General features: G+C 40.7%; 1 long non-coding RNA gene across 3 annotated transcripts in view; it reads left to right on the top strand.

Moving 5' to 3' along the window:
* The window catches only part of LOC129206102 (uncharacterized), a 219,332-nt gene that overhangs the window by 3,321 nt on the left and 195,278 nt on the right, over positions 1-20,733 (top strand). The window lies entirely within an intron of this gene.

The raw sequence follows: 20,733 nt of genomic DNA, 5'->3' as shown, positions 1-20,733 counted from the left end.
AATTTTACGTTAAACCAGGATTATTAGGTTTCCATAGAAGACTGCAATGGGGGAAATCTCTCTTGTAGCAACTTGCATTGACACTCCATTTGGGGATGGGGGGAGGAAAGGAGGGTTAGAGTACAGCATAAATGGTGCTGCCCTTATGAGATACAATAACAGGCTGAAGTTGTCATAAACACTCCTTATTTTCATGAGATCTGCATACATGCCTTTGCAAGTCTCATTGGAAGCAGGATTAATTGATCTGAAACCTCTATAGAATATTTGTGAGGTTCAGTGTATTATTTTCTAATACAAGATTCTTTCCTTTTGAAAATGAAATGTGTACCAAGCTTATAAAATGGACAAAACATTATTGATTGGCCACCAGGAAGGTTATATTTAAACTTACTGGAAAAAAAATATTTTCAAGATGTTTAAGATATTTAGTTGGGTTTTTAATTTTTTTTTTTTATCATTCCTCTTTGCTAGTCCTGATGTGGTTGATCTACAGCAGCTGTAGATCTGACTGATGGTGTATTGCTTACTAGGCTGGTATACGTAGTAGGAGTGATTAGATCTAAGTTCAGGATGATCGTGGGGAGGAGTATGTGTAGATATACTTGGGGCAGAAGTTGCCATCAGTTACAAGGAGGGGCAAAAAGACCAAGGTAGACATGTAAATGGAGAAACTGAGTATGTAGCAAATGCTGTGAGTCTTCCTGTGGGCCTTTTCTTGCTGGCCCGCTCCCCCCCCCCCCCTTTTTTTTTTTTTTTTTTTTTTTTTTGGAATCTCCAAAAGCAGAGCAGGATTGGTTGTTTGGGTTTGGTTTTTTTTTCCCGTTTCCTAGGAGGGGAGGGAATAAGAAGAAAGCTTGGTCTCTTAAAAAAAAGTCAAGAAACTGATTACACATGATTTGTAGGGCCAAGAAACATGGTGAGGTATGAGCAGTAACATCTGACTTGCTGCATTGTAACTACAACGTTTGATTTTTCTCTTTGCTCCCTGCTTCCCCCCCCCCCCAACACAAACCTGTGATCTGTTGTTTCTGATTAAACCTGTGGTGAGCTGTGTGCCTTCAGAAAATTGCAAAATACTCTTTCCCCACACCTCTGTTCGTTCCTCCTTGTGGTCTCCGTTGCCCAATGTGGAAGCTGTGGCTCTATGGGGATTTACCATTTCCTCCCAGGATCACCTGTGCTGTGGCTTAAATAAAAGTTTGTTTCTTCAGCTGTCTGACTTTCGAGTTTATCTGACTCAGGTTGACCCCTTAGTTTTATAATGAGCTAGTTTATTTGCTTGTGCAAATTGGGTTTTCTTAGACAGAAATATAACAGACTGTAAAGAGGCCAATCTTTTGATCATTTCACCTCCGGAAGGGGGAAATCCACAATGTCTTTCTGCACTCACTGGGCACTCTCTGGGTTGTTAATAACATTAAGTTACTGTTCCTGAACGCTTTGTTGTAGGATTTTTTTTTTTAAATACCGTGTTGTAAAAGTCTGGTGTGTAGAAAAATGTTGTTTCTTCTGTCTATGCTAGAAATATTGACAGGGTTTAGAGGCTAATTACTTTTCTATTCACAGGAAATACAGAGCCTTTGCTTAGCAACCAGTCTGACTGTTTCTAATTCTTCTTTAAATACATCTTTATTACACCTATAGTCATGCATACAGGGAAGCACGAGGCAGAATGCTGGAAGAAAAGGAGTAAACAGTTTGTGCAAATGGTGCCAGTTTTTCCTCGATGGGCCTCGATCCTCTAATATAGCCCAACAAAGCTGGGAGTGATGTGCCAAAATATCTTTTTAATAAACAACGTAGGCAGTAGGAAATAATACTGGTCAGGGCTTGTTTTTCTGGCTCAGGGCCTCATTCCAACCTGTTGCAATCAGCTATTGAACGTCTATGGGGACACCCCCATACAAGAGGCCCCACGGAGGAAAGGAACTTTTACATTTCTGTTTGACTGGGATCCTTGCCAGTGGCTAAGTTCAAAGTGCAGTTTCCAGTAATTTGCTGTTACTACTCTGCATGTTTGATAGGCCAGGACAGAAGCATGCAACCCGAAGTAATATTTCCTGATTTCTGACGTTTCTCAAGATATGAATGGAGGTTGCTGAGGCACTAAAACTTGGAAGGGTTTTCCTGACTCCGACACCTTCGATGCTTTCCTTTTCTCCCTTGTGTAGCCCCCTTCCCTGCCCCCATCTTCTCCCTTAGATCACATCCCCTGCTGTTGTCAGTTCCGTATTTGGATGACATTCATATTGATTGTTTCCCTATGCAAACACTGTGCGGCTGTTCTTATGCAACCAGAAAAATCCTATTGATTTACTGAGTGTGAGGGTTATTTAGATTGATATCCTTCTTTAGTAGCAATAACACTTTCATCTCCCCTTAGAATTATAGTTAACCTTTTCAGTTTTGGGGTAGGGGGATGCAAACGAATTTTTTTGCCCTTTTAACTGTGGTAAGTGGGAGGTAAGCACAGGGAGCAACCAGTAGAATAGCTACTGTTCTCTCTAACATGTACAGTTGTACACCATGTGTATGCCATTGTGGTTACGGAAGGAGCATCCTCTATAATTAAGATTATATAAGCATTCCTATTGTAATCCTTTGTTTTAGCTTTCCAAAACTTGTCTCTTTTGGGCTGATATTTTCCTGGCTTGCTCTCTGCCATGTCACAACTTATTTATTTATTTTCCAAGCACGGATACAAATGTTGGAGAGTTTAAGAACTGGACCTCTCATGCCTGTTTGTAAAAAGCTCTTGACTTTTTTGAAAAAAAGATCCAGAGTCAAAATGAGGTTTAGGTAGAAAGTTGCCTGGATGTGACTGTCAAAGAGGGGAAGAGGCTTTTGGTGAACGCTATTTTTATTACTGAAAAATCTACCTTTGTGCAAGAAGTAATGCAAGTGTGCTGTGTAAGGGCAGAGCCCAGGTTGTGAGGGCAGCCTTAAAATCCTAATTTTCTTTTTTTACAGCTTAAGTATGCGAGCTTCCCCACACTTAGGGGCGTGGGGTTATTAGTACAGCTACCTACAAAAGCAGAACAGTAGCGAATTTAAAGGTGTGGTACTCTGTTCTAACTGCGCCCCTACAGGAAAGTGAATGCTTGCATGAACAAATGCTAAGTACTGAAACTGTGTCTGCTGATTTTGCACTGGAGCTTCACTTTTTCAGCTGAAACTGTCCTCTCACCTCTGTTTTGAAAACGAAATAAAATTCCTTTGACTAGTATGTAGCTAGAGTTTTCAAATAAATAAGCAAGCAAATACCTTTTCTTCCAGAGTGCACTGACAGGTGTTCACACAATCCAAGCACTCATGAGGTTTTAATCATTAAACTAAACAATTCCTTGAAAGCAGAGGAATTTGGAGTTAATTCTGATCTTTACACTTGTGCTGATCACTGCATATCCACTACGCTGTGTCCACTATGGAGATATACATGGGACTGCCTAAACAGCAAGCTGAAGGAAACAGTGAGAACATATTTTCGAGCTGAATGTTCCAAATACTGTAATTGGAATTGCATTATTCATGATTAGTGCCTTTTTTCCAATGTTTAGTCAAAAATTCTCTGGGGGGCAGTGGGAGAAAGCATTGAGTAGCAAATAATCATGAGATGATCTACAGTGGCGATTAATTTGCCCACGAGTGTAGTGCATCACTTGTACCAGGGTGCTTGTCATGTGGCAGGCAGCTGTGTTCCATTGCCGGATGTTCAGCCTTCCTCTTTGACCAGCTGCAGTGCGTTGGCCTCCCTCTGTTTTGATTTTTGGCCAGAAGGATATGAGTGGAGTGGAAGGGAGAAACCTGCAACCTGGTCTGTGCTATTTTTTTTAATTGAAATTGTGTGTGAGAATAATTCACCAAAGGCTGGCTGCACAAATTTGTTAAAACCACAGTCTCCTGTGGGTAACAAAGCCTCTGGCAATGTTACAAGCACTGTGAAGTGATTGAAGAATGTTGGGTTGCATCATGAGACCAAACAGCAGGTAAACAAAAGGAGTGTGCCATGTTCAAATGAAATAACTTCTCATAAACCTGGAAGATTGCAGTGAACTTTGTGCGGCTGTGTTGCTAAGCAGCTTCCTGGCCAAGAGAAGCACCAAAGATGTTATGCTGAATGTCTGTAGTGGGTTACTGCATTGAAACTGCAACCTAACTCTGTTGAGGAGGCTGTAGGGCTCACTAGATCACATAAGAAGCTTTCATTATAGTCATTTGTGTCTTCATTGTTGGTAAGTGAAACCAAAATAATGTTCAAGAGGCTTTCTCTGGTCTCCCTAATATTTGCTCGAATGTGAATGGTACAGAGGGGGTTGGTTTTGTACTTTGAGATTGTCTATAGAAAACAAGAAATCGTGAAAGAAGGAACCTGTCCTGTTGCTCACTGTAACAATAAACGTTAAAAAAGATTCAGTGATCTGTAAATTTCAGCATGAGTCTTTCCCAAATAGTGAAATTTATGAGAACAGAGCAACTGTCACACTAGATTAGATCAAAGGTTATTGTGACCAAGTATCCTGTCTCTAGCAGAGGCTGGTGAGAGAGGGATTGGGAAAGAGCCTGAGAAAATGGGTATATATTTGAAATTCTTTCCCCTACTGTATCTTTTCAGCTTCTGACAGTGTTGTATAGCAGCAGTTTGCACTCAGACCGTTCATTGTGCTTGATAGCTGCTGCTGGAGGTACTAGTCATTCATTTCTCTGATCTCCATTTGAACTGATGTGTTGCTTTGCCTTGACCAGCCCCTGTGGGCACTGAGTTCCACACAGTAATGGTTATATGAAAAAGCACTTCCCTTTGTTTCTAAATTGCTGCCAGTTTAAAAACAGGCTCCCTGGCTTCCTTCGTTAAATACAGTAACTAATTTCCCTTTTTACCACATCATTCCATTCATTATTTTCTAGATGTCAACTCTGTCCCCTCTTAGCCAGCTGGCATGTCCTAATTTATTTAGTTTCTTGTCCTCTACCTGTTTTTGCGTTGCCTTTTCTCAAATCTTTTCTAGTTCTGCTGTATCCTTGCTTGTACGAGCAAATGCCTGTGAACTTGAGCCAAAGGTTGTACTGATTAGCCTGAGAAGACCGGTACTGTGAGGCTTTGTCTGTGTGGTGTTGGAACAAGGTAAAGCTGTACAAGTGCTCCTTGTTACATGCTTTAAGTTCATCATCTCTGTTCTGAGGTTACCCAAAGCTTTGGTATCACAGCTTGTAAACTGTACTTCCAGTACCTAAAACAGTGGGTGCCAAAAGAAAAAGATGATACCAGCCATCATGGGATGATGAAAGTCTGTGACATGCTAGGGGAGGAGGAGGGGAGAAGTTCCTAACTGGTTCAATAAAAAGCTATCACCCCCTCCCCCAACCCCTGAAATCCACAAGTTTGGTAGTTTTTCCAGGGTTTTTCATCATTCTTTTTGGTTATTTGCATATGTAGATTTCTGCCTTTGAGTGCTGATATGCTTTATCCTTAAAAAGCAATTTTGTAGTGGATGATGGGGATGTACATTTGAGACTCCTCTCAAATCTTGGCTTCATGGAGCACTGAAGGCCCCAGGCACTTCAATAACAGCCATTTGCACAAGCCTTATAATGCAGCAAAAATTCAAGTGGTTCCTTTTGTGGCAACGTTACAAGTCAATAATTTGAGCTCAGATTGCGTTCATGTCCAGTGAAGAGCAAGGATTACATCCCCCCCTTCCCCTTGCTGTCCTGTGTAGAGAATCCAGACCCTTTCTCCACAGGGAGCCGAGCAGGCGAAAGGAAGGGAGTGTCATCCTTTTGGGAACTGTTATGGCATCCACTCCCCCCAGGAAAGAGGAGGGAGGAATTCTCACAATTCCTTGCCATGCTATTCCAAGGACAGAGCACTTAGACCCCACCAGCTAATCAGGGCTATTCCTGAAGGCTTTATTTTAGCATCTGGACTTCAGTAACTTTTTTAAGCCTAGTTTTGTACTGAGGATTACTGTGAATTTAGATCCAAACCATTGCTTGAGTTGCATATCCAAAATAAGCATTGTTAACAAAAGCCAAGTGCTAATATTTCATGTACTGAAAGAAATGGAGCTGTAGTGTTTCAAGGTAATTCTGGAATTTTGAAGCAAATCCTGCATGGCAAACTGTAATGCCTGTGATTATGCTAGTGGCAATCAGTTTGACGCCAGTTGAGAGGTGGGTGCGGAAAGATACAGGACTGAGTCCTTATAAGAAGACAAATGTGTGTTTTGCCATGTTTTTTTAATATTGTATTATTAGTTTTTTGAAGTGCCTTTGTGTATAATGTCTGCCCATGTCACCTTTTAAATTTTTTTCTAGGTCTGCTACTGTTCAAATCATATAGCAAAGCAAGAATTTATCCTGTCTCCTCCTAAAGCATGTAGGCTTAATACGTCTGCTGCCTAAGTCATTCTAACAGTCATGGTGTTACAAAGGTTTAAACAAAATTCTGCTACATATCCCTGCAGCTACTTTGGAGAAATATGTGTGGAAGGGAGGAGCAAGGCAAGAAAGGAGAGAGTGGAAAGATGAGAGTTCTCTCGCTGTGTCAGTCCAGTCTGAGTATCTGTTCGAAGGAGTTTTGAGTCTCACTTTGTAGGAATCCATGAACACAACAGGGTAGAACAAGCAGGACTAAACTAGTCTGGAAGCTGAATTGCTTTGTGTGCCGCAACAGTGTTTCTCTCCAGCTCCAGTCGAGCATTCTGGCTTTATGCAGCGGATAGCTACACAAACAGAAAAAACCCCTTATTTTTCCTTGCATTGCTTTTTGCCCTTTATACTCTAGATTTTGTAAAGAAGGTCATTTTTTTTTGTGTGTTGAATGAAAAGATTCCTAAGTGAAGGAGCAGATGATTTGTTCCACAACGTGCATGTTAGTGAAAAGTGCAGAGCGATGGGTGTAGCCCATTTAATAGCTATCAAGCTGTATAGTACATGGGTGTAGTGAGAGCTTCAACTTGCATGGATGGCTTTCTGGCAAATACAAGGATACAAAAAGCAATGGAACAGCTCTACTGGTGTGTTGGAAGACAAGGCCCAGATAAGCAGTGTTATTAACCAGTAGGGAGAGCAATTAATGACCAGGTGGAGAGCATCCGTTCCAGGTGCAGAATCTGAGTATTTAAACAGCACTGACCTTGGACACTGTGAGGTGCCTTTTACAGTAGAGTAATTAGTAAGAATGGAATGTGCAGATAAATGAAAGCTAACTTAGTCATGTCTGACTACGATCCCTTTGTCACAACCGCCTTTATTATCTAACACTCTTATAAGTGTGTGGACATCAAACTGTAAGTGTGAAAGGATTCTGAATTGTCTCATTCATCACTCCTAGGGAGAAAACAGTGTTGATGAACATATAAATCTGTGGAGGAGTGAGACAATAATTTGAGTATGTGCATAATGTGATATATTGTTATTGCTTGAAAGGTAGAAAAATGGCTGTCAGGAGATGATTCCCTAAACTTTTAATTGTAAAATGGGATTCCAGGTGATTAAGTTCTGTGGAGACTTGATTAGATTTGCTGTTTCCCCCCCCCTCGACACCCTGGGATAATGATTAGTTCACAGTCTCAAGCTGTCTCTAATAACAGGATGAATCTATTAGTTGGATGTTTCTGCTAAATTTATTTGCAATGAAATAACTGTTTAGGGTTGCATTTGCGTGGTAATGCACAGGCTTTGGCTGTTAAGGTAGAATGAAGAGATCAGATTGCAGGGTTGCCTACAGACTCAGGGATGTGGGTAGTGTTGGCTTACAGTATCTTCACCTACAGACTGCTGGGCAGTGAGTTGCCCTTGGTTGGTTCTTTGGAGTTGTTCTACTGTTCTGAAGTAATCAGGCATAGAGGTAGTGGTCTCTATTGTGGTGTCTAGGACACTTAGCTGTCTGGAGGGGGACTCCAGGTCCTTGCTCCAATGACCATTTGAATACAAATATTTCACTTCATCTTTCTTCCCTTGTCCTGCTGTTTATGCTTCCCCCAGCATCAGCCTTTTGAAATATGGAAACTGTATGAATACAGCTGTTGGCTACGCTGTTCTACCTGCCTGCTGCCAAGATGTCTATCTGAAAATTGTCTGGGGCTAGATCTTCTCTTGTGATCATAGCCAATGGGTTTTCTGGAGCAAGGCTTACAAGTGCAGTAGGCAGAAGAAAAGTTAGCCTGAAAATCCCATCAGAAGAAAAAGATGCTGAGAAAACTGGTGTTTAGGGACTTAAACTCTGAATTTATCTGCTGATGAAAATCTAGAGGCGTGCAGGCTTAGCTAGGTCAGGGCTTGAAGGCAGTTGGTGTTACCAGAGAGAGAGACAGATACACCCAAATCCATCTTTTGAATTTAGCTTTGTATATTAACTCCTAGAAAGATGTAATGTGCTAACCACACAGTTAAGCTCAGAGCATCCCTTTCCTATTTCCCTTGGCAGCCAGTTTGTTTAACTGTATGTCATGCCAGGAAGGAAAAAAAAAAAAAAAAACCTGAAACAAATCAAAGCTCTTCTTCATTTTCTAGTCCGACTTTCTCACCTGATACATTGTGGTGCATCACCGTGGGAAGCTCGAATTCTGCCATATGCTGTGGGCTGTGATACAACACAACCTGACTTACCCAGGCTGTCAGCTACAGGAAGTCTGAAAATGTGGTTTCCTGAAAAACAAGTGAAAGGAGGGGAAGTACGTAGTTTTTGTTTTGAAGATGGCATTATTGGAAACTCCATGAGCACTTATGTCAAAATACTAATGAAATAGCTATTTAGTCATAGGAATAATTGCCTTTTATTTACAAGGCATCTGTGTGTGAATTAGGAAAAATCCTTTAACACGTGTCAGACCTCACAGAGATGAGTAATTCTGTGGAAATAGTGTGCGTGTCAGACGTGACTTATCGCTTGTTACCCTGTACTCTGTCCTTTGTTTTTGAGTAAGACTCAAATATATGTGCTAGCAATAATTCAGTATAAACCAGGCAGTGTCTGGTATATTCTACTTGTCTCTTGCATTTCAGTAGAAGATGCAGGATTTTCTTACTGAGAAAGCATTTTCTTGACAAAATCAAATTGTGAGGCGGTTTGCCAGTTGGTGTTGGGAATTGGTCAGCCAACTGTAGACAGGAAGTGTTTCTCCTGGGCCTCTGTTAAATCTATTAAAGCTTCCTACTAACACAGGTGGCTTATGTTGGGCATGTCATTTTGACAGGCAAAAAGGGCTAAACTGTGCACCTTGAACATGTACAGGTAGGTATTAAATGCAGATTAGAATAGCACCAGTGCTGTAAAAGCTCAGCTGGGAGTTTTGCATTATAAGCCAAAATTTCACGGTCCTTCAGTGTTATGATTATGCATGGATTATGCACAGAGATGGTTTCAGTGCTTTGTGAAATCAGTGTTGCAGATACCTGAAATAGTGGATTTTTATAAAAATGTGTGCAGAGTAAATTTAATAATTCTTCAGTCAAGGATTGTTGACGTAATATAAGCACTCTCTTGTACGCTCATGAGTTCTTCCACATATTTGTGGTTACAAGTGTGCCTGTGCCCAAAGAATATATATCTGTACAGAGGTATAGATATGCAAGGATAGCTGTTTAGTTTCTGGACCTAGTGTGTACACTATCAGTCTTCTGAAGTAAATGTGTAGTGTCTGTTTGTTTCATAGTTCACGTGTAGCATAAATATCAAGACTGGTACTATGCCGTTCACCAAACTGTCCGAATCCTATATCATGCTTTGTACAAAGCCCCTGTAGAAGCACAGCACTTAAAAGTTTTACCTGCAGAAAAGCTTCCTGTTCAGAGTTTGTCAGTAGACACACAAAGCGCAAGAATTACTGTTGACAGTGAACACTTTATTATGGGGCAAAAGATCCTCTTAAGAATGTAAGGTCAGCAGTCTGTGAGTGAAGAATTTCTTATGCACATCAACACACAAACGTTTGATGCCTAATCCTTTAATATGATTTTTATGGATTGATTTCAACAGGAGTTCAAGGACAAATCTTCAGTAGCTGAACAGCATTCTAGCAACAAGCTGGCTTTGTTGGAATTCATGCTCAAAAGTTCTCTCACTTTAATTACTTTTTAATTTTGTGATTGCTGTATGCCAGCGGCCTGATCCTGTAGCTCATCATCTACTTTTTACTACTCTTTACTGAAGTAAACTGCTATTGCTCTTTTTGAGTATTTTGCTAAACTGAGTATATTGAGGGGCTATATAGAATGGTTTTCAGCATTCTAATGGAGATGTCTTTAATGCTTTATTTATGGCATTTTGCTTTGATATTTGCAAATTATTGGAAAGTTACAAAAAGCTTTGTGATAAAAGATGGTTCTGCCTCTCCAAATGCTTCCTTGCTGTTGAATCTACATCTCTTTCAGGCAGTTATTGAATATCCCAGAGTGTTTCCTCTAAGATAGTGGCTGTAAAGTTGTGCTCTTTGGCCCAATGAAGACAGCAAAGCTGTGCTATCTAATTTAGTTTGTGTGGCGATGGGGTCATGAGTGTGTGAATGCTTTCATATCTGTATACTGCAGTGACTTAGAATGGTTTGCGATCAGAAGCACAATTTGCTGTTATTTTGTGTTAATTTATTGGTAAGTCCATGGATAATTTTCCGCAGACGTTTCCTAATATAAACATATTGTCTTATCCATGCGTTTTCAGTGGTAGAAACTAAGCTAAGAAATGAAATAAGCTAAGCTTTCAGAGTAAAGCATGATAGTTTGAGGATGATCTTGCCTTAGGTGTTAAGTGAATGTCTGGGAAGGCATAAAAAATAAATAGTATCTATTTAATGAAATGGAATCAAAGACAGTTATTGTTTTGTAAACTTTGAGAAACCTGCCTAGGTGCAACCTTTCACTGTAACTTAGTTTGTGATGCATGCTTTCAGTAAGACGCAGTTGTGAACCTCCTTCAGGAACCACTCAGTGGAGTCTGCTTCATCTGGTATTGGTAGTCTGAGATTTCGGTATCTATTAACATAAGATCCCTGTAATGTGAATAAGAGTTTTGCATTAGTTCTTCATTTCACTGAAAGGCACCTCTAAAATTGCAATTATTCATCAAAAGTAGAAAAATTATTGCAAATATTTGTGATCAAGCTACTAAGCCAAGCTAGCTTAGCAGTACCTGAGTAACAGCTGAGGTATTGTGTGTCATGTGTGCAGGTTTTTTTTCTTTTCCCTGTTACAAGAACGACACTGATGAGAGATTGCAGTTAACCTGAAAGATTTTGGTTGTGTGGTATCCTGGGACCCTGGTGTCTTAGGGCAGGCAATAACAATGTGCGGATGACTGTCATACATGTTAGTCTGAGCTGACAACGTTTCTTTGCCGTTGGGTTTGTCAGTCTTGTAAAGTTACTACTGATTCAGAATGTAATTTCCATTGTATGTGTGCCCAACAGCCTTCTCACTTTCAGCTGGACTAGGTGAGTTCTCTTGCATGGCAAATTGTTAATTGGTTTGAGAGTAAACTCTTCGTCCTTCAGTACTTTCTCTGTGAGAGTCTGTCCTGAATGTCTATAGAACTCTGGCTTGTTATCCTGAGATTTGCTTAGTCCTCCTTCCTTTCCAAAAATAACCTTTTAGATATAAGTCTGTCCAAAGTTTTCTAAGCTGTCAGTACTTTTCCGTTTTGTGTTAGAATATCTTTTTCCTGTATCTCATTTTTATGTGGAACATAGCCCTTCTCTAAGCTGTCATGTAGTTTGTAGTGAGCTCAGGAAGAAGAGGCATCTGCAAGCTACCAAATACTTGAAGTGCTTCAAAACCAGCTGTTGTCAGAAATAAAGATACCTTTTAGTTTAAGTGATGGCTAAACTTTCCCTAGCTGTTGCTCTTGTCAAAGGATTTTAATTTGGAAGGAAGTGAAGGCTTTTCAGTGTACTGTTCCTCCACCTGAGGTACTGCTATAGCTCATCGCACTCCAGATATTCGCTAATCTCTCTAAGCAGAGGAACTGGACACAGGTTTATTTGGTTTAGTGTGTGAGTTCTGCCTGATCCACCCTGTTTACTGTGATGTGCCTGTTCAAGGACAATGAACCTCTTAGAGTACGCCTCTATTTCTTGACCCGGGAGGTCTTCCCAGTTCCTGGGACTAGAGGCGTGTGGCAGACATACTCTGAATCTATACTGGAGTGAGACTCTGGGCTCAGACTGACTTCCACTTTCCCCTTGTTTCTCCTTCTTAGAGGCAATCCAGGTGAATAGACTGGATATGAGCCTTAACACACTCCGACAGGTTCCAGATCTGGATGGTTTGAGGGCAAAGAGGGAATGTCAAGGCTGGAAAGCATGCCAGGCTATCACCAGCAGGGATCTGAGCAAGACCTTAGAAGACCTGTTACCTACAAAGTATCTAAAGAGATTTCATCTGTTTAATTTCTCAAGTTTCTTGAGTTTGTTTCATTGCAAACCTTCTGGTCATATAGTGTTGCAAAGATTATGCCACAGGTTGTCCTTATTATCCCTGGAAGATGTGGGCAATTCTCAGGAGAGGAGAGTTTGAAAGATGTTTTCAGTAGCTCAAAATGAATTGAGCTTTCTTTATTGGGCCCTATTCACCACTGTAAATTCTGAACATTACCTACCTTTCTGCTAATGCCTGAGGCTTTACTATCATTGCTGATACTGCATTTCTGGCACTGTATTGACTTGAATACTTGTGCCCAAAATAAAATAAAAGTGTTCAGTTTATTTTTCTAGCAAATGTTTCTTATGCTGGATTATATTGCTGTCTGTTTGAAAATCTGAGCTTCATACAAAAATTACTCCAGGTTTTTTCTTTCCTTCTGTTGTTTGTTTGTGGTTTGTTTCTTTTTTTTTAACTTGAATTTTTTGAATGTGTGGACAATCAGAATAGAGAATAAAGAAGCACAAATAAGTTTATGCAGTGGCTATGAAGTAGATGGCTTGAAAGGTCCATTTCATTCTCGCCTTTCCTTAGATCTATTTGTGACCTAGTCAGCCTGTGCTAAAACTAATTTTATTCTATAATCTAGGGGCAGAAAATGACACCAGCAAATCTTTCAGGTAGTCTGCTTTAGCAGCTGCGGCAAAGGCGTTCAGTGCCTTTCCTGCAAGGAAAGGGTTATCTATCCTCTCAAATGTGAGAGCACACCCTGCTCTAGCCTGCAGGCACACAGATAATAATAGCATGGAAGGATGGCAGCCTGCGCTCTGGAACGGTTTATGAGGAGGAAGTCCGCAATTACATATTTCTGGGCAAACATTAACCAAGACTGAAGCCTAGCTTCGAAGAAAAACAACAGACTGGAACCTCCAGTAATATAGCTGTTACGTGGACTGGAAACAGCAGTCAAACATTCATGGAGCATTAGAAGCAAAGTAAGAATAGCCCGACGACAAAGCAAAAGGCTTGATAATATTCGCATATCCTGGGGTGTGCTTGCAAAAAGTCTCTCTTTGCTAACCCGGCCCGCCAGTGATGCTGGAAAGAGCAAGGAGGGTTTTTAAGTACTCTCTAGCTTTGGGAAAACAGACCTAAGCCAAAGTAATGGAACTATTGTTTGCTGTGCTCACGGCCTAATCCGTTTATATCGTTGGTTTCAGAGCTTACCACCACGCACTGAAGTTTCTCCTTTAAAAAACAAGTTACTTTGGGCATCTCTCAATCACTGCGGTTACCATGCTAGAAACAATTGCTATTCTGTGCTGTGGTTTTGTAAAGTAGCAGTCTTATTTAGAGCTTTGTGTGCTAAACTCGGATATGCCCATTCTATTATAGACTCTGTGTACCTAAAAATGGAATTGTTACACTAAAATTAAGTAGACAGCCAAATGATACATACTTCCTCTACTTTGTTTTTTCTGACAGACCACAATTGCTGCAAAGAAGCTGTCCGCTCATTACTGCAAGCTCTGGGGAAAAGGAGAAGTGACAGAATATAGACCAGTATAGGAGAGGAGCGTTAGTCTAAAGAGACACTTGTTGTGGCAAGCATATGTAAATTCCAAAGTTAAGCACTTTGGAAAAAGTCCAAAAGATGAAGATATGTACATTACTGCTGCTAGGGGGAAGGAAGGGAATCTTAAATGCCTCCATAGAGAAGACTTACTTGGCTTTTTTTTTCCCTTTCCTTTTTTAAAGGGCAAGACAGTGGTGACTGAGAAACCTTACACTTGGATTAGACTATTGGAATCAGGTTTAATGGTAAAAATTAGTTTATTCTGGTTTTAGCTGGGCTAAAACAGACTAGATATTTCAGGAGAGAAGTTTAGCGTTCTAACATCATTCACTGCTAGGGCGGACACATACCTACCTACTCCTGCTAGTGACCTTAAATCACTAACATCCAATAGCCTTTAGGAAAGCTAAAATGAAGTTACTGGCTCAGCTGACTTCATGGTGGACAGTTGTTTGTGTCCCAGCGCCTGTCTTAGTAATTAATACTGATTAACAGTCATGCTGCAACCAATACTCCACAGTGAGACTGGAATGGAAAATGCAGTCTTGGGGACTCTGTTCTGAGGTCCCGCACAACAACAAAATATCGTCAAAAAGCTTTGCCTACTATGATGATGGGAAACAGGGTTCTTTGTTTTGTCTTTTCCCTTCTTTCCTGTGCCTGATAGGGCACATTTTGTAATGCCAAAGCAGCTTTTTCAAAGCCCTCCCCCTCGCCCCAAGTATTTTAGGAGGTTAACCTCCTAGAAGTATTTTAACAAAACACAAAGTAAACATTGATTTCTGTCATAGAATGATCTCTGCTGTGTTTATGCTTGCATTTTGAAAACCCACAATGTTACTAGATAAGTATTGGTAGATTATTTTAAGTACACCTGAAGAGATTGGTTTTTGGCATTTTGGAAAGGGCTCAGGTTCAGAGAGAAAGAACTGGCCTGTTGTGATGAGTATAGCTGGATTTTATAGTAATAAAGGAATAAAGAATATTGACTCCTAGATAGGTATCCCTCTAAATATTTTAATCTAACTAAAATGAAACCATATTTGTGTTAAAATAGGGAAGATGATTAATGGGAGAGTGGGAGGGGACCTGGTTTCACTTCTTTTTGTAAAAGGAGCGCAAGTCAAAGCTTGACAAAAAGCTGCTTTTTTGGATTCATTTTGAGGGTGGACAAATCATGAATAGCTTACAGATAAGAGCTGCACAGGTCTTTGGGATTTTCCTTTTATAGTTTATTGCATCTTTCAAATGATGTTCCTGAAGGCTGAACTTGGACTTAAGTTAATCTTTTAATGATGTGTCTATATGAGCTTTTATAGGTTGGTATTGTCTGCTGAAGGATAGCAAATTTGGTCCCTGTTGAAGAGACTGTCTTTTGCTGGCATGTCCTTCTCCTTTCAGGAACCTTAGCACCATCTCAGTGAACCAGCAAAGGATGAGAATCTAAGCAGAATATTCAAGTCAGATTTTTTTTTTGCCTGTTTAAAAGGTTACTCATTGCATTGTCATTCATAATCATCTTTCTGTGTCACAGGATGGGCTCGTCAGATCCCAGAGAGATAAAGCTGGATTTGTCAGCTCCTAGAGGGCCAAAGTAAGCATCCTTCTGACTAACAGTGTCAGGAGTGGTGTGAGTTTGGAGTTACGTGCTGTTGAGTGGCACAGAAAATATGGTTGTGTAAGTGTGGTTAGTGGTTAATGATTTCTCTTTTTCTCATTCTCTCTCTGCCTTCTGTGCTCCTTGCTCTGTACGTGAGAGCAGGAAGGAGGATTTGGATGGAGCGGTGCAGCCTTTTCATGTTTTCCTAACTGAATCAATGTTGTTGTCCATTTCTAGAAGTCATCTTTGGCTTTCTCTAAAGGACCATCAAGACATGAGAGACATTTTCTGACGCTGCAGTGTGGAAGGTGGGACTTTAACATTCTCCTGCCCACTGGGAGCACTGCCTGATGGCTCTTCTCCCATCTTTGCTTACATCAAAACATGACATTGCTTGGGTGTTTTCCTGTACAAACTGCCCCTTTAAAAGGGGAACTTCTCATGAGGAATCTGTTTACAATCTGATAGTCCCTGTACGCAGCTGACCCCACAAGCCAAAATGAAATGCAAAGATTTGATGAGAGCTTCCAAAAGGAGAGTGAGCCCTGAACTCAGCATCTGATTTGGAAGAGCACTTTTATCGTCTTTATGCTGGTGGTCAGGGTTGATAATAAAGGTGAATTAAGCAGATCTTCAACAGGTGCAGTGGTGTTACCTTGCAAATGCAACAAAACACTAAGAACTGCATGAAATCTTACCAGTGGTAGTGAGTGTACCATATGATACATTATATTGTCTGAGAGTCTCATTTTTACTCCCTAATGCTCTGCTTTGGAGCGCAAGCCTCTGCAACATTAGATGTGAGAGAGCGCCTTGTGTAGGCAGTGTGGTGTTGACAAGTGCCTTGTACCATCTGCCTCCTTCCTCCACAAATCCATCAGCATCCATGCAGCAGCTTGTACTTGGTAAGAACACTGAAAGGAGATGTGATTTGGATTTAATCATTAGCAAATGTCCCTTGACTGTTTCTCAGTTGCCCATCTGAGTTCAATTCCAAGAGAAGGAAACTGATGTATTCCTGCCTTCAGGTATAATTACTTCAAGACAGATTGACTGTTTAAGCACACACGACACTGCTTAGCTTTAATTAGAGTAAATTGGCAGAATTTATATGACCGGTAGTTTTGGGGACTGTCAGATGCATGAAAGTATATTTTGCATATCATTTCCTGCTGAGGCTAAGACCAAGGTACTAGCTGAAAGGCTTGTAATTAGGGTAAAAACACTTTGTAAATTTAACTGTGTCTCCATTAGGAGTGGAGTGGAACTGGTGGGGAAAAGGGTGGTGCTCTGGGAAGAGAAAAAACATTTGAAACATAATGTGAAGCAAGAAGTTGCTGGAGACTGTGCTATAACACAGAAAAAGTACTATTGCCAAATTGGAGTCTTTGTAGACAGGCGCAGGTGATTTGTAAGTGTGTAAGTAAGATTTATAAACCTTAAGTTCACTTTTTTGGAAGGTTGTTCTGGTATATCATATAACCCCAGTGTTGATAATAACTGAGATTAAGAAGAAAAAGATGTTTGGCTGGATGTCTTGTCACAACAGGTTCTAATGCACTGTTTCAGAGGGCCCTGGAATAACGTTAGCCTTTGCTGTATCCATTCCTGACTTGACCCTCAGCTGTAACTTGCCTGTCTGCTAACAGCAGTGCAGTGTCTCCCCATTGCTGTGCCCCAGTCCTCTTGGTTAGAGAAGCACTTCCCTAAACTGGGAACAGGGAGCTGTGTGGTGCTGAGCACCTGCTGATGCTGGTGGATGTTGCCAGTGTTGTTTGGATGTAGTTTACAGTCCATCTCTGCCTGGCTGCCAGTGCATCTCCATTAAAAAAGTTGTGGAAGATGAACGGTTCTCGGTTCTCCCAAAGCAAGGGAATAGTTGACCAGAGGTTCAAATCCAATTAAGTCACTGCCACTGGGTTTGCTAGCTGATCTCTGTTTGCTGTTGGGAGCTCTTACTGACAGTATTCCCCGAGAAGCTTGTGGATTAACAAGAGTTGCAGGCAGCAGAATTTTTTTCTGGAAGGGCCCAAAATGTATTAGTTCCTGTCTTATCACTTGGTATATGAGATGCAGCAATATCACCCTGCTGATTTAAAGTCTGGTCTAAAAGCCTAGTGAAAGTAGCCTCGAACATCTTCTAAGATGGGGTCAGGATGGCCTGTGAGTCTGTTTGCCTGAGGATGCTGCAGATATGGTAGGCCCAGCACGCTTAACTATTCTACTTTCTATTTTCTTCATAATTTGTCCTGGGCCTGATATATGTGAAGAAAGTGGAGGGGCTGTAGTCTTTAACAATTTGGTCCCAACACTTTAGTTGCTGAACAGCTCAGTGTTTTTTCTGAGAGGAGCATTATTTCTATGTCAGCTGTACAGGCTTGGACACAACTTTCCTGTAATTTGTTCCAAGCGTGACGCTGTCCAAACGTGATATATCTGGATCCGATAGTCCCTCGAAAGTGTTTTCTCTAGTCAAGGTGATGGAGCCCATATGTTGATAGAGGTGGATATCTCATGTTAATCATGAGAGACGCTAGTCTGGCCGCTCCTTGGTTCTTGCTTTCCTTGGTTCTTGCTTTCATGTGATGTTTGACTGTGTGACCTAGTTTGAATACAGTCAACAAGATCTACATCTGCTGATGAGTTAAGAGCTTGCTGTCAGCACCCGTTCTTCCAGTGCAGTATCAGTACTTCAGATTTCAGTCACCCTAATCTCTCTGTTTTCAGAAATGGAGTTCTGCATCCCTGAAAACTAGACACAAGAAGTTATTTTGCTCTTTTTTCCCCAAGATTATATGTTAACAACATGGTGGCAGGACTAAGGTAAGAAAGTTTGAGGAAAAACTCTAGGAATTCCTTACTGTTTGTTGTTCTCCTTTTAATACAAATGTTGCAATAGCAATTTGTGATAAGAAACAGTTTTTCCGAAGTCATGTGTTCCAGGCTTAAGTGAAGTGGTACAAATAGGGGTTCAAGATGAGTAAAGAGTATTTAGTGCAGTAGAGGAACAGTGACCTTCTTGGTGGTTCTGCTGTGTATTTGTTTCTAAGCCCGGCACAGATACTTTTTCTGCCGCTTTTATTTTTAGCGGGATGCTGGGGATGCAAAACAAATATGAAACAGCAGTTTAGGACAGCAGTTTGCACTGTGACTAATCTGACTTCTGCGAGGCTAATAATCCTCCCAAATACTTTTATGAGGGAAGTCATAGACTTGTATTTTTCACTGCATGGCACATCACAAACTAGAAACGTGGTTAATGGCCGCTAATAACTCCCTGAATTCTCCTCGTCAGGGAGCCTTTCCTCAGGAGAGCCGTTATCGTTAATCTGGTTAAATCTGGATGCTTACCCTTTTTTTCTTATGTTGTTTGTTCTGCTTTGAGGGAGTTACAGTTCATTTATGTGTAGGGAAGGAACAAGTGGTATTTGCCACAGTTGGTTGCGAGGGCTCACGGGCGCCCATTTGCATAGGCCTCGTTACAAAGGCAGACTGCATCCTGGCGAGGACAAAGTGCTGTCTGATACGCAGCCTGCACACACCAGTGCCTCCCTGGAGGGGAGCCAGGATGTGGGCAGGCTTTGTAAGAAGGCACTGTTTTAGTCTGCGTGGAAGTCGAAGGAAGGGATAAACCAACTAAATTAATCTTTCTTTCCATTCTCTGGCAGAGCTTCCACCAGTCAAAATATGCATATGATTCACTACAGTATAAATTTTTCCTGTGCTTTTTGTTTGCTGTCATCTAGGAGAAAAGCAGTGTGTCATTCACTTGGCTACATTTCGCTTAGAGCAGTAAATATTTAGAAGACTGAAGACCCCAGCATAGGTAATTTCTTGCAAAGACATTCTTGCTCCATGTCTAAGAGGTATCTTTGCAACCAAGTGATAAAGACATGTTCATCATCTTCCATTTAACAAGTTTAACCCCCCTGCCCCAGCATAAGTACTAGGATTTAAATGTCAAGCCCTTACTGAAATGGGTAGGTAAGCATCTATATGCTTATCGGCTGTGTCTGACTCATTATATAATAGAAAACCCGAGCTTGTGGCGAAGAGGGTGAAGATGCTGTTGTAGTACAAATACAAATCATTATTATCTGTCAGTTAAGGACAGCAAGATGAATCCACAAAATGTTCAGTAATTTGTCTGAAGCTGTATTTGGTGACAGAGTTGGAGATATTACCCCATATTTTCTGACTTTGGGTGTGTAAAAAAAAAAAAAAAAAAAAAAATTAAAAATCAGAGAAACAACTGTGGTTCTTTGCATTTAACCAGCACCACAAAATATGAACTTGGTGGAATGCTGAATACAGCTTAGAGGGATTTTTAAAAGGAGTGGGACTGCATAGGTGTTTTTAGTTTTGTTTTTGTTTTTTTGAGCCTCGCATTGCATTTCTTAGTTGAGAGAATTATCGTGTGGCTGCTGGGTTTTAATAAACCTTTTTGCAGCTAAAATAAAATGTTGAGGTTTGATGGGAAAGCGGATTGAAATGGAACATTGGTTACATCAGTAAATGTGCCTTATTCTCAATTGGCAGTGGTGAGTGTGAGTCAGTATGTTTGTTTCAGCCTCTAAAAATACCATATGTCTTTATAATTCCAAACAAGTCCTTACGATGGACAGAAGCAGTGCTCTTTATTGCTTAAATATGGCACAGTGTCTGCTGCGTATTGAGTATCTCTGAAAACAAACTAGCCCACATCCTGATTGACTGCTATTTTGCTGCTGCATACCTCATCAAAAAGGGTGAATTTACAAAGGTGTAAAACTTCAGTTAGCTGTGGGGAAGCAGGTCCTCTGCCTTATGTTTGCAGATGTTGGAGACCAAAGTTAGTCCTGGCATAAACAGGTGAGTTTTCCATTCAAGCTGATGGGAGTTGTCCCCATCTGTGCCAAGAATGAACTCTTTAAAAATGCACTTGTGGGTGAGCTCTTCACAGATTTTGTTTATCCAGTTTTGGGTAAACACGTCCTAAAAACTACTGTGTGAGCCTAGCTTTACTGTATGATTCAGTATCAAAACTATGTAAAATTAGCCATTTTCCTTTGGATCTCATGGTTTTGACCTGAGAATAATTCTGAGGTTTTTAGCTTACTTGAGTCTCAAAGTTGAGCAAAATTGGAGCGCACAACAATTTTGTTTAAACCAACAAAAGTGCTTGGGGAAAATACCCGTTTCCTAGAATAATTGCTGGGAT

The sequence above is a fragment of the Grus americana genome, chromosome 4 (assembly GCF_028858705.1).
Source record: "Grus americana isolate bGruAme1 chromosome 4, bGruAme1.mat, whole genome shotgun sequence".
Classification (NCBI taxonomy): Eukaryota; Metazoa; Chordata; class Aves; order Gruiformes; family Gruidae; genus Grus; species Grus americana.
Note: the sequence above shows the minus strand (reverse complement) of the source record. Positions and strands in the feature narration are given on the sequence as shown.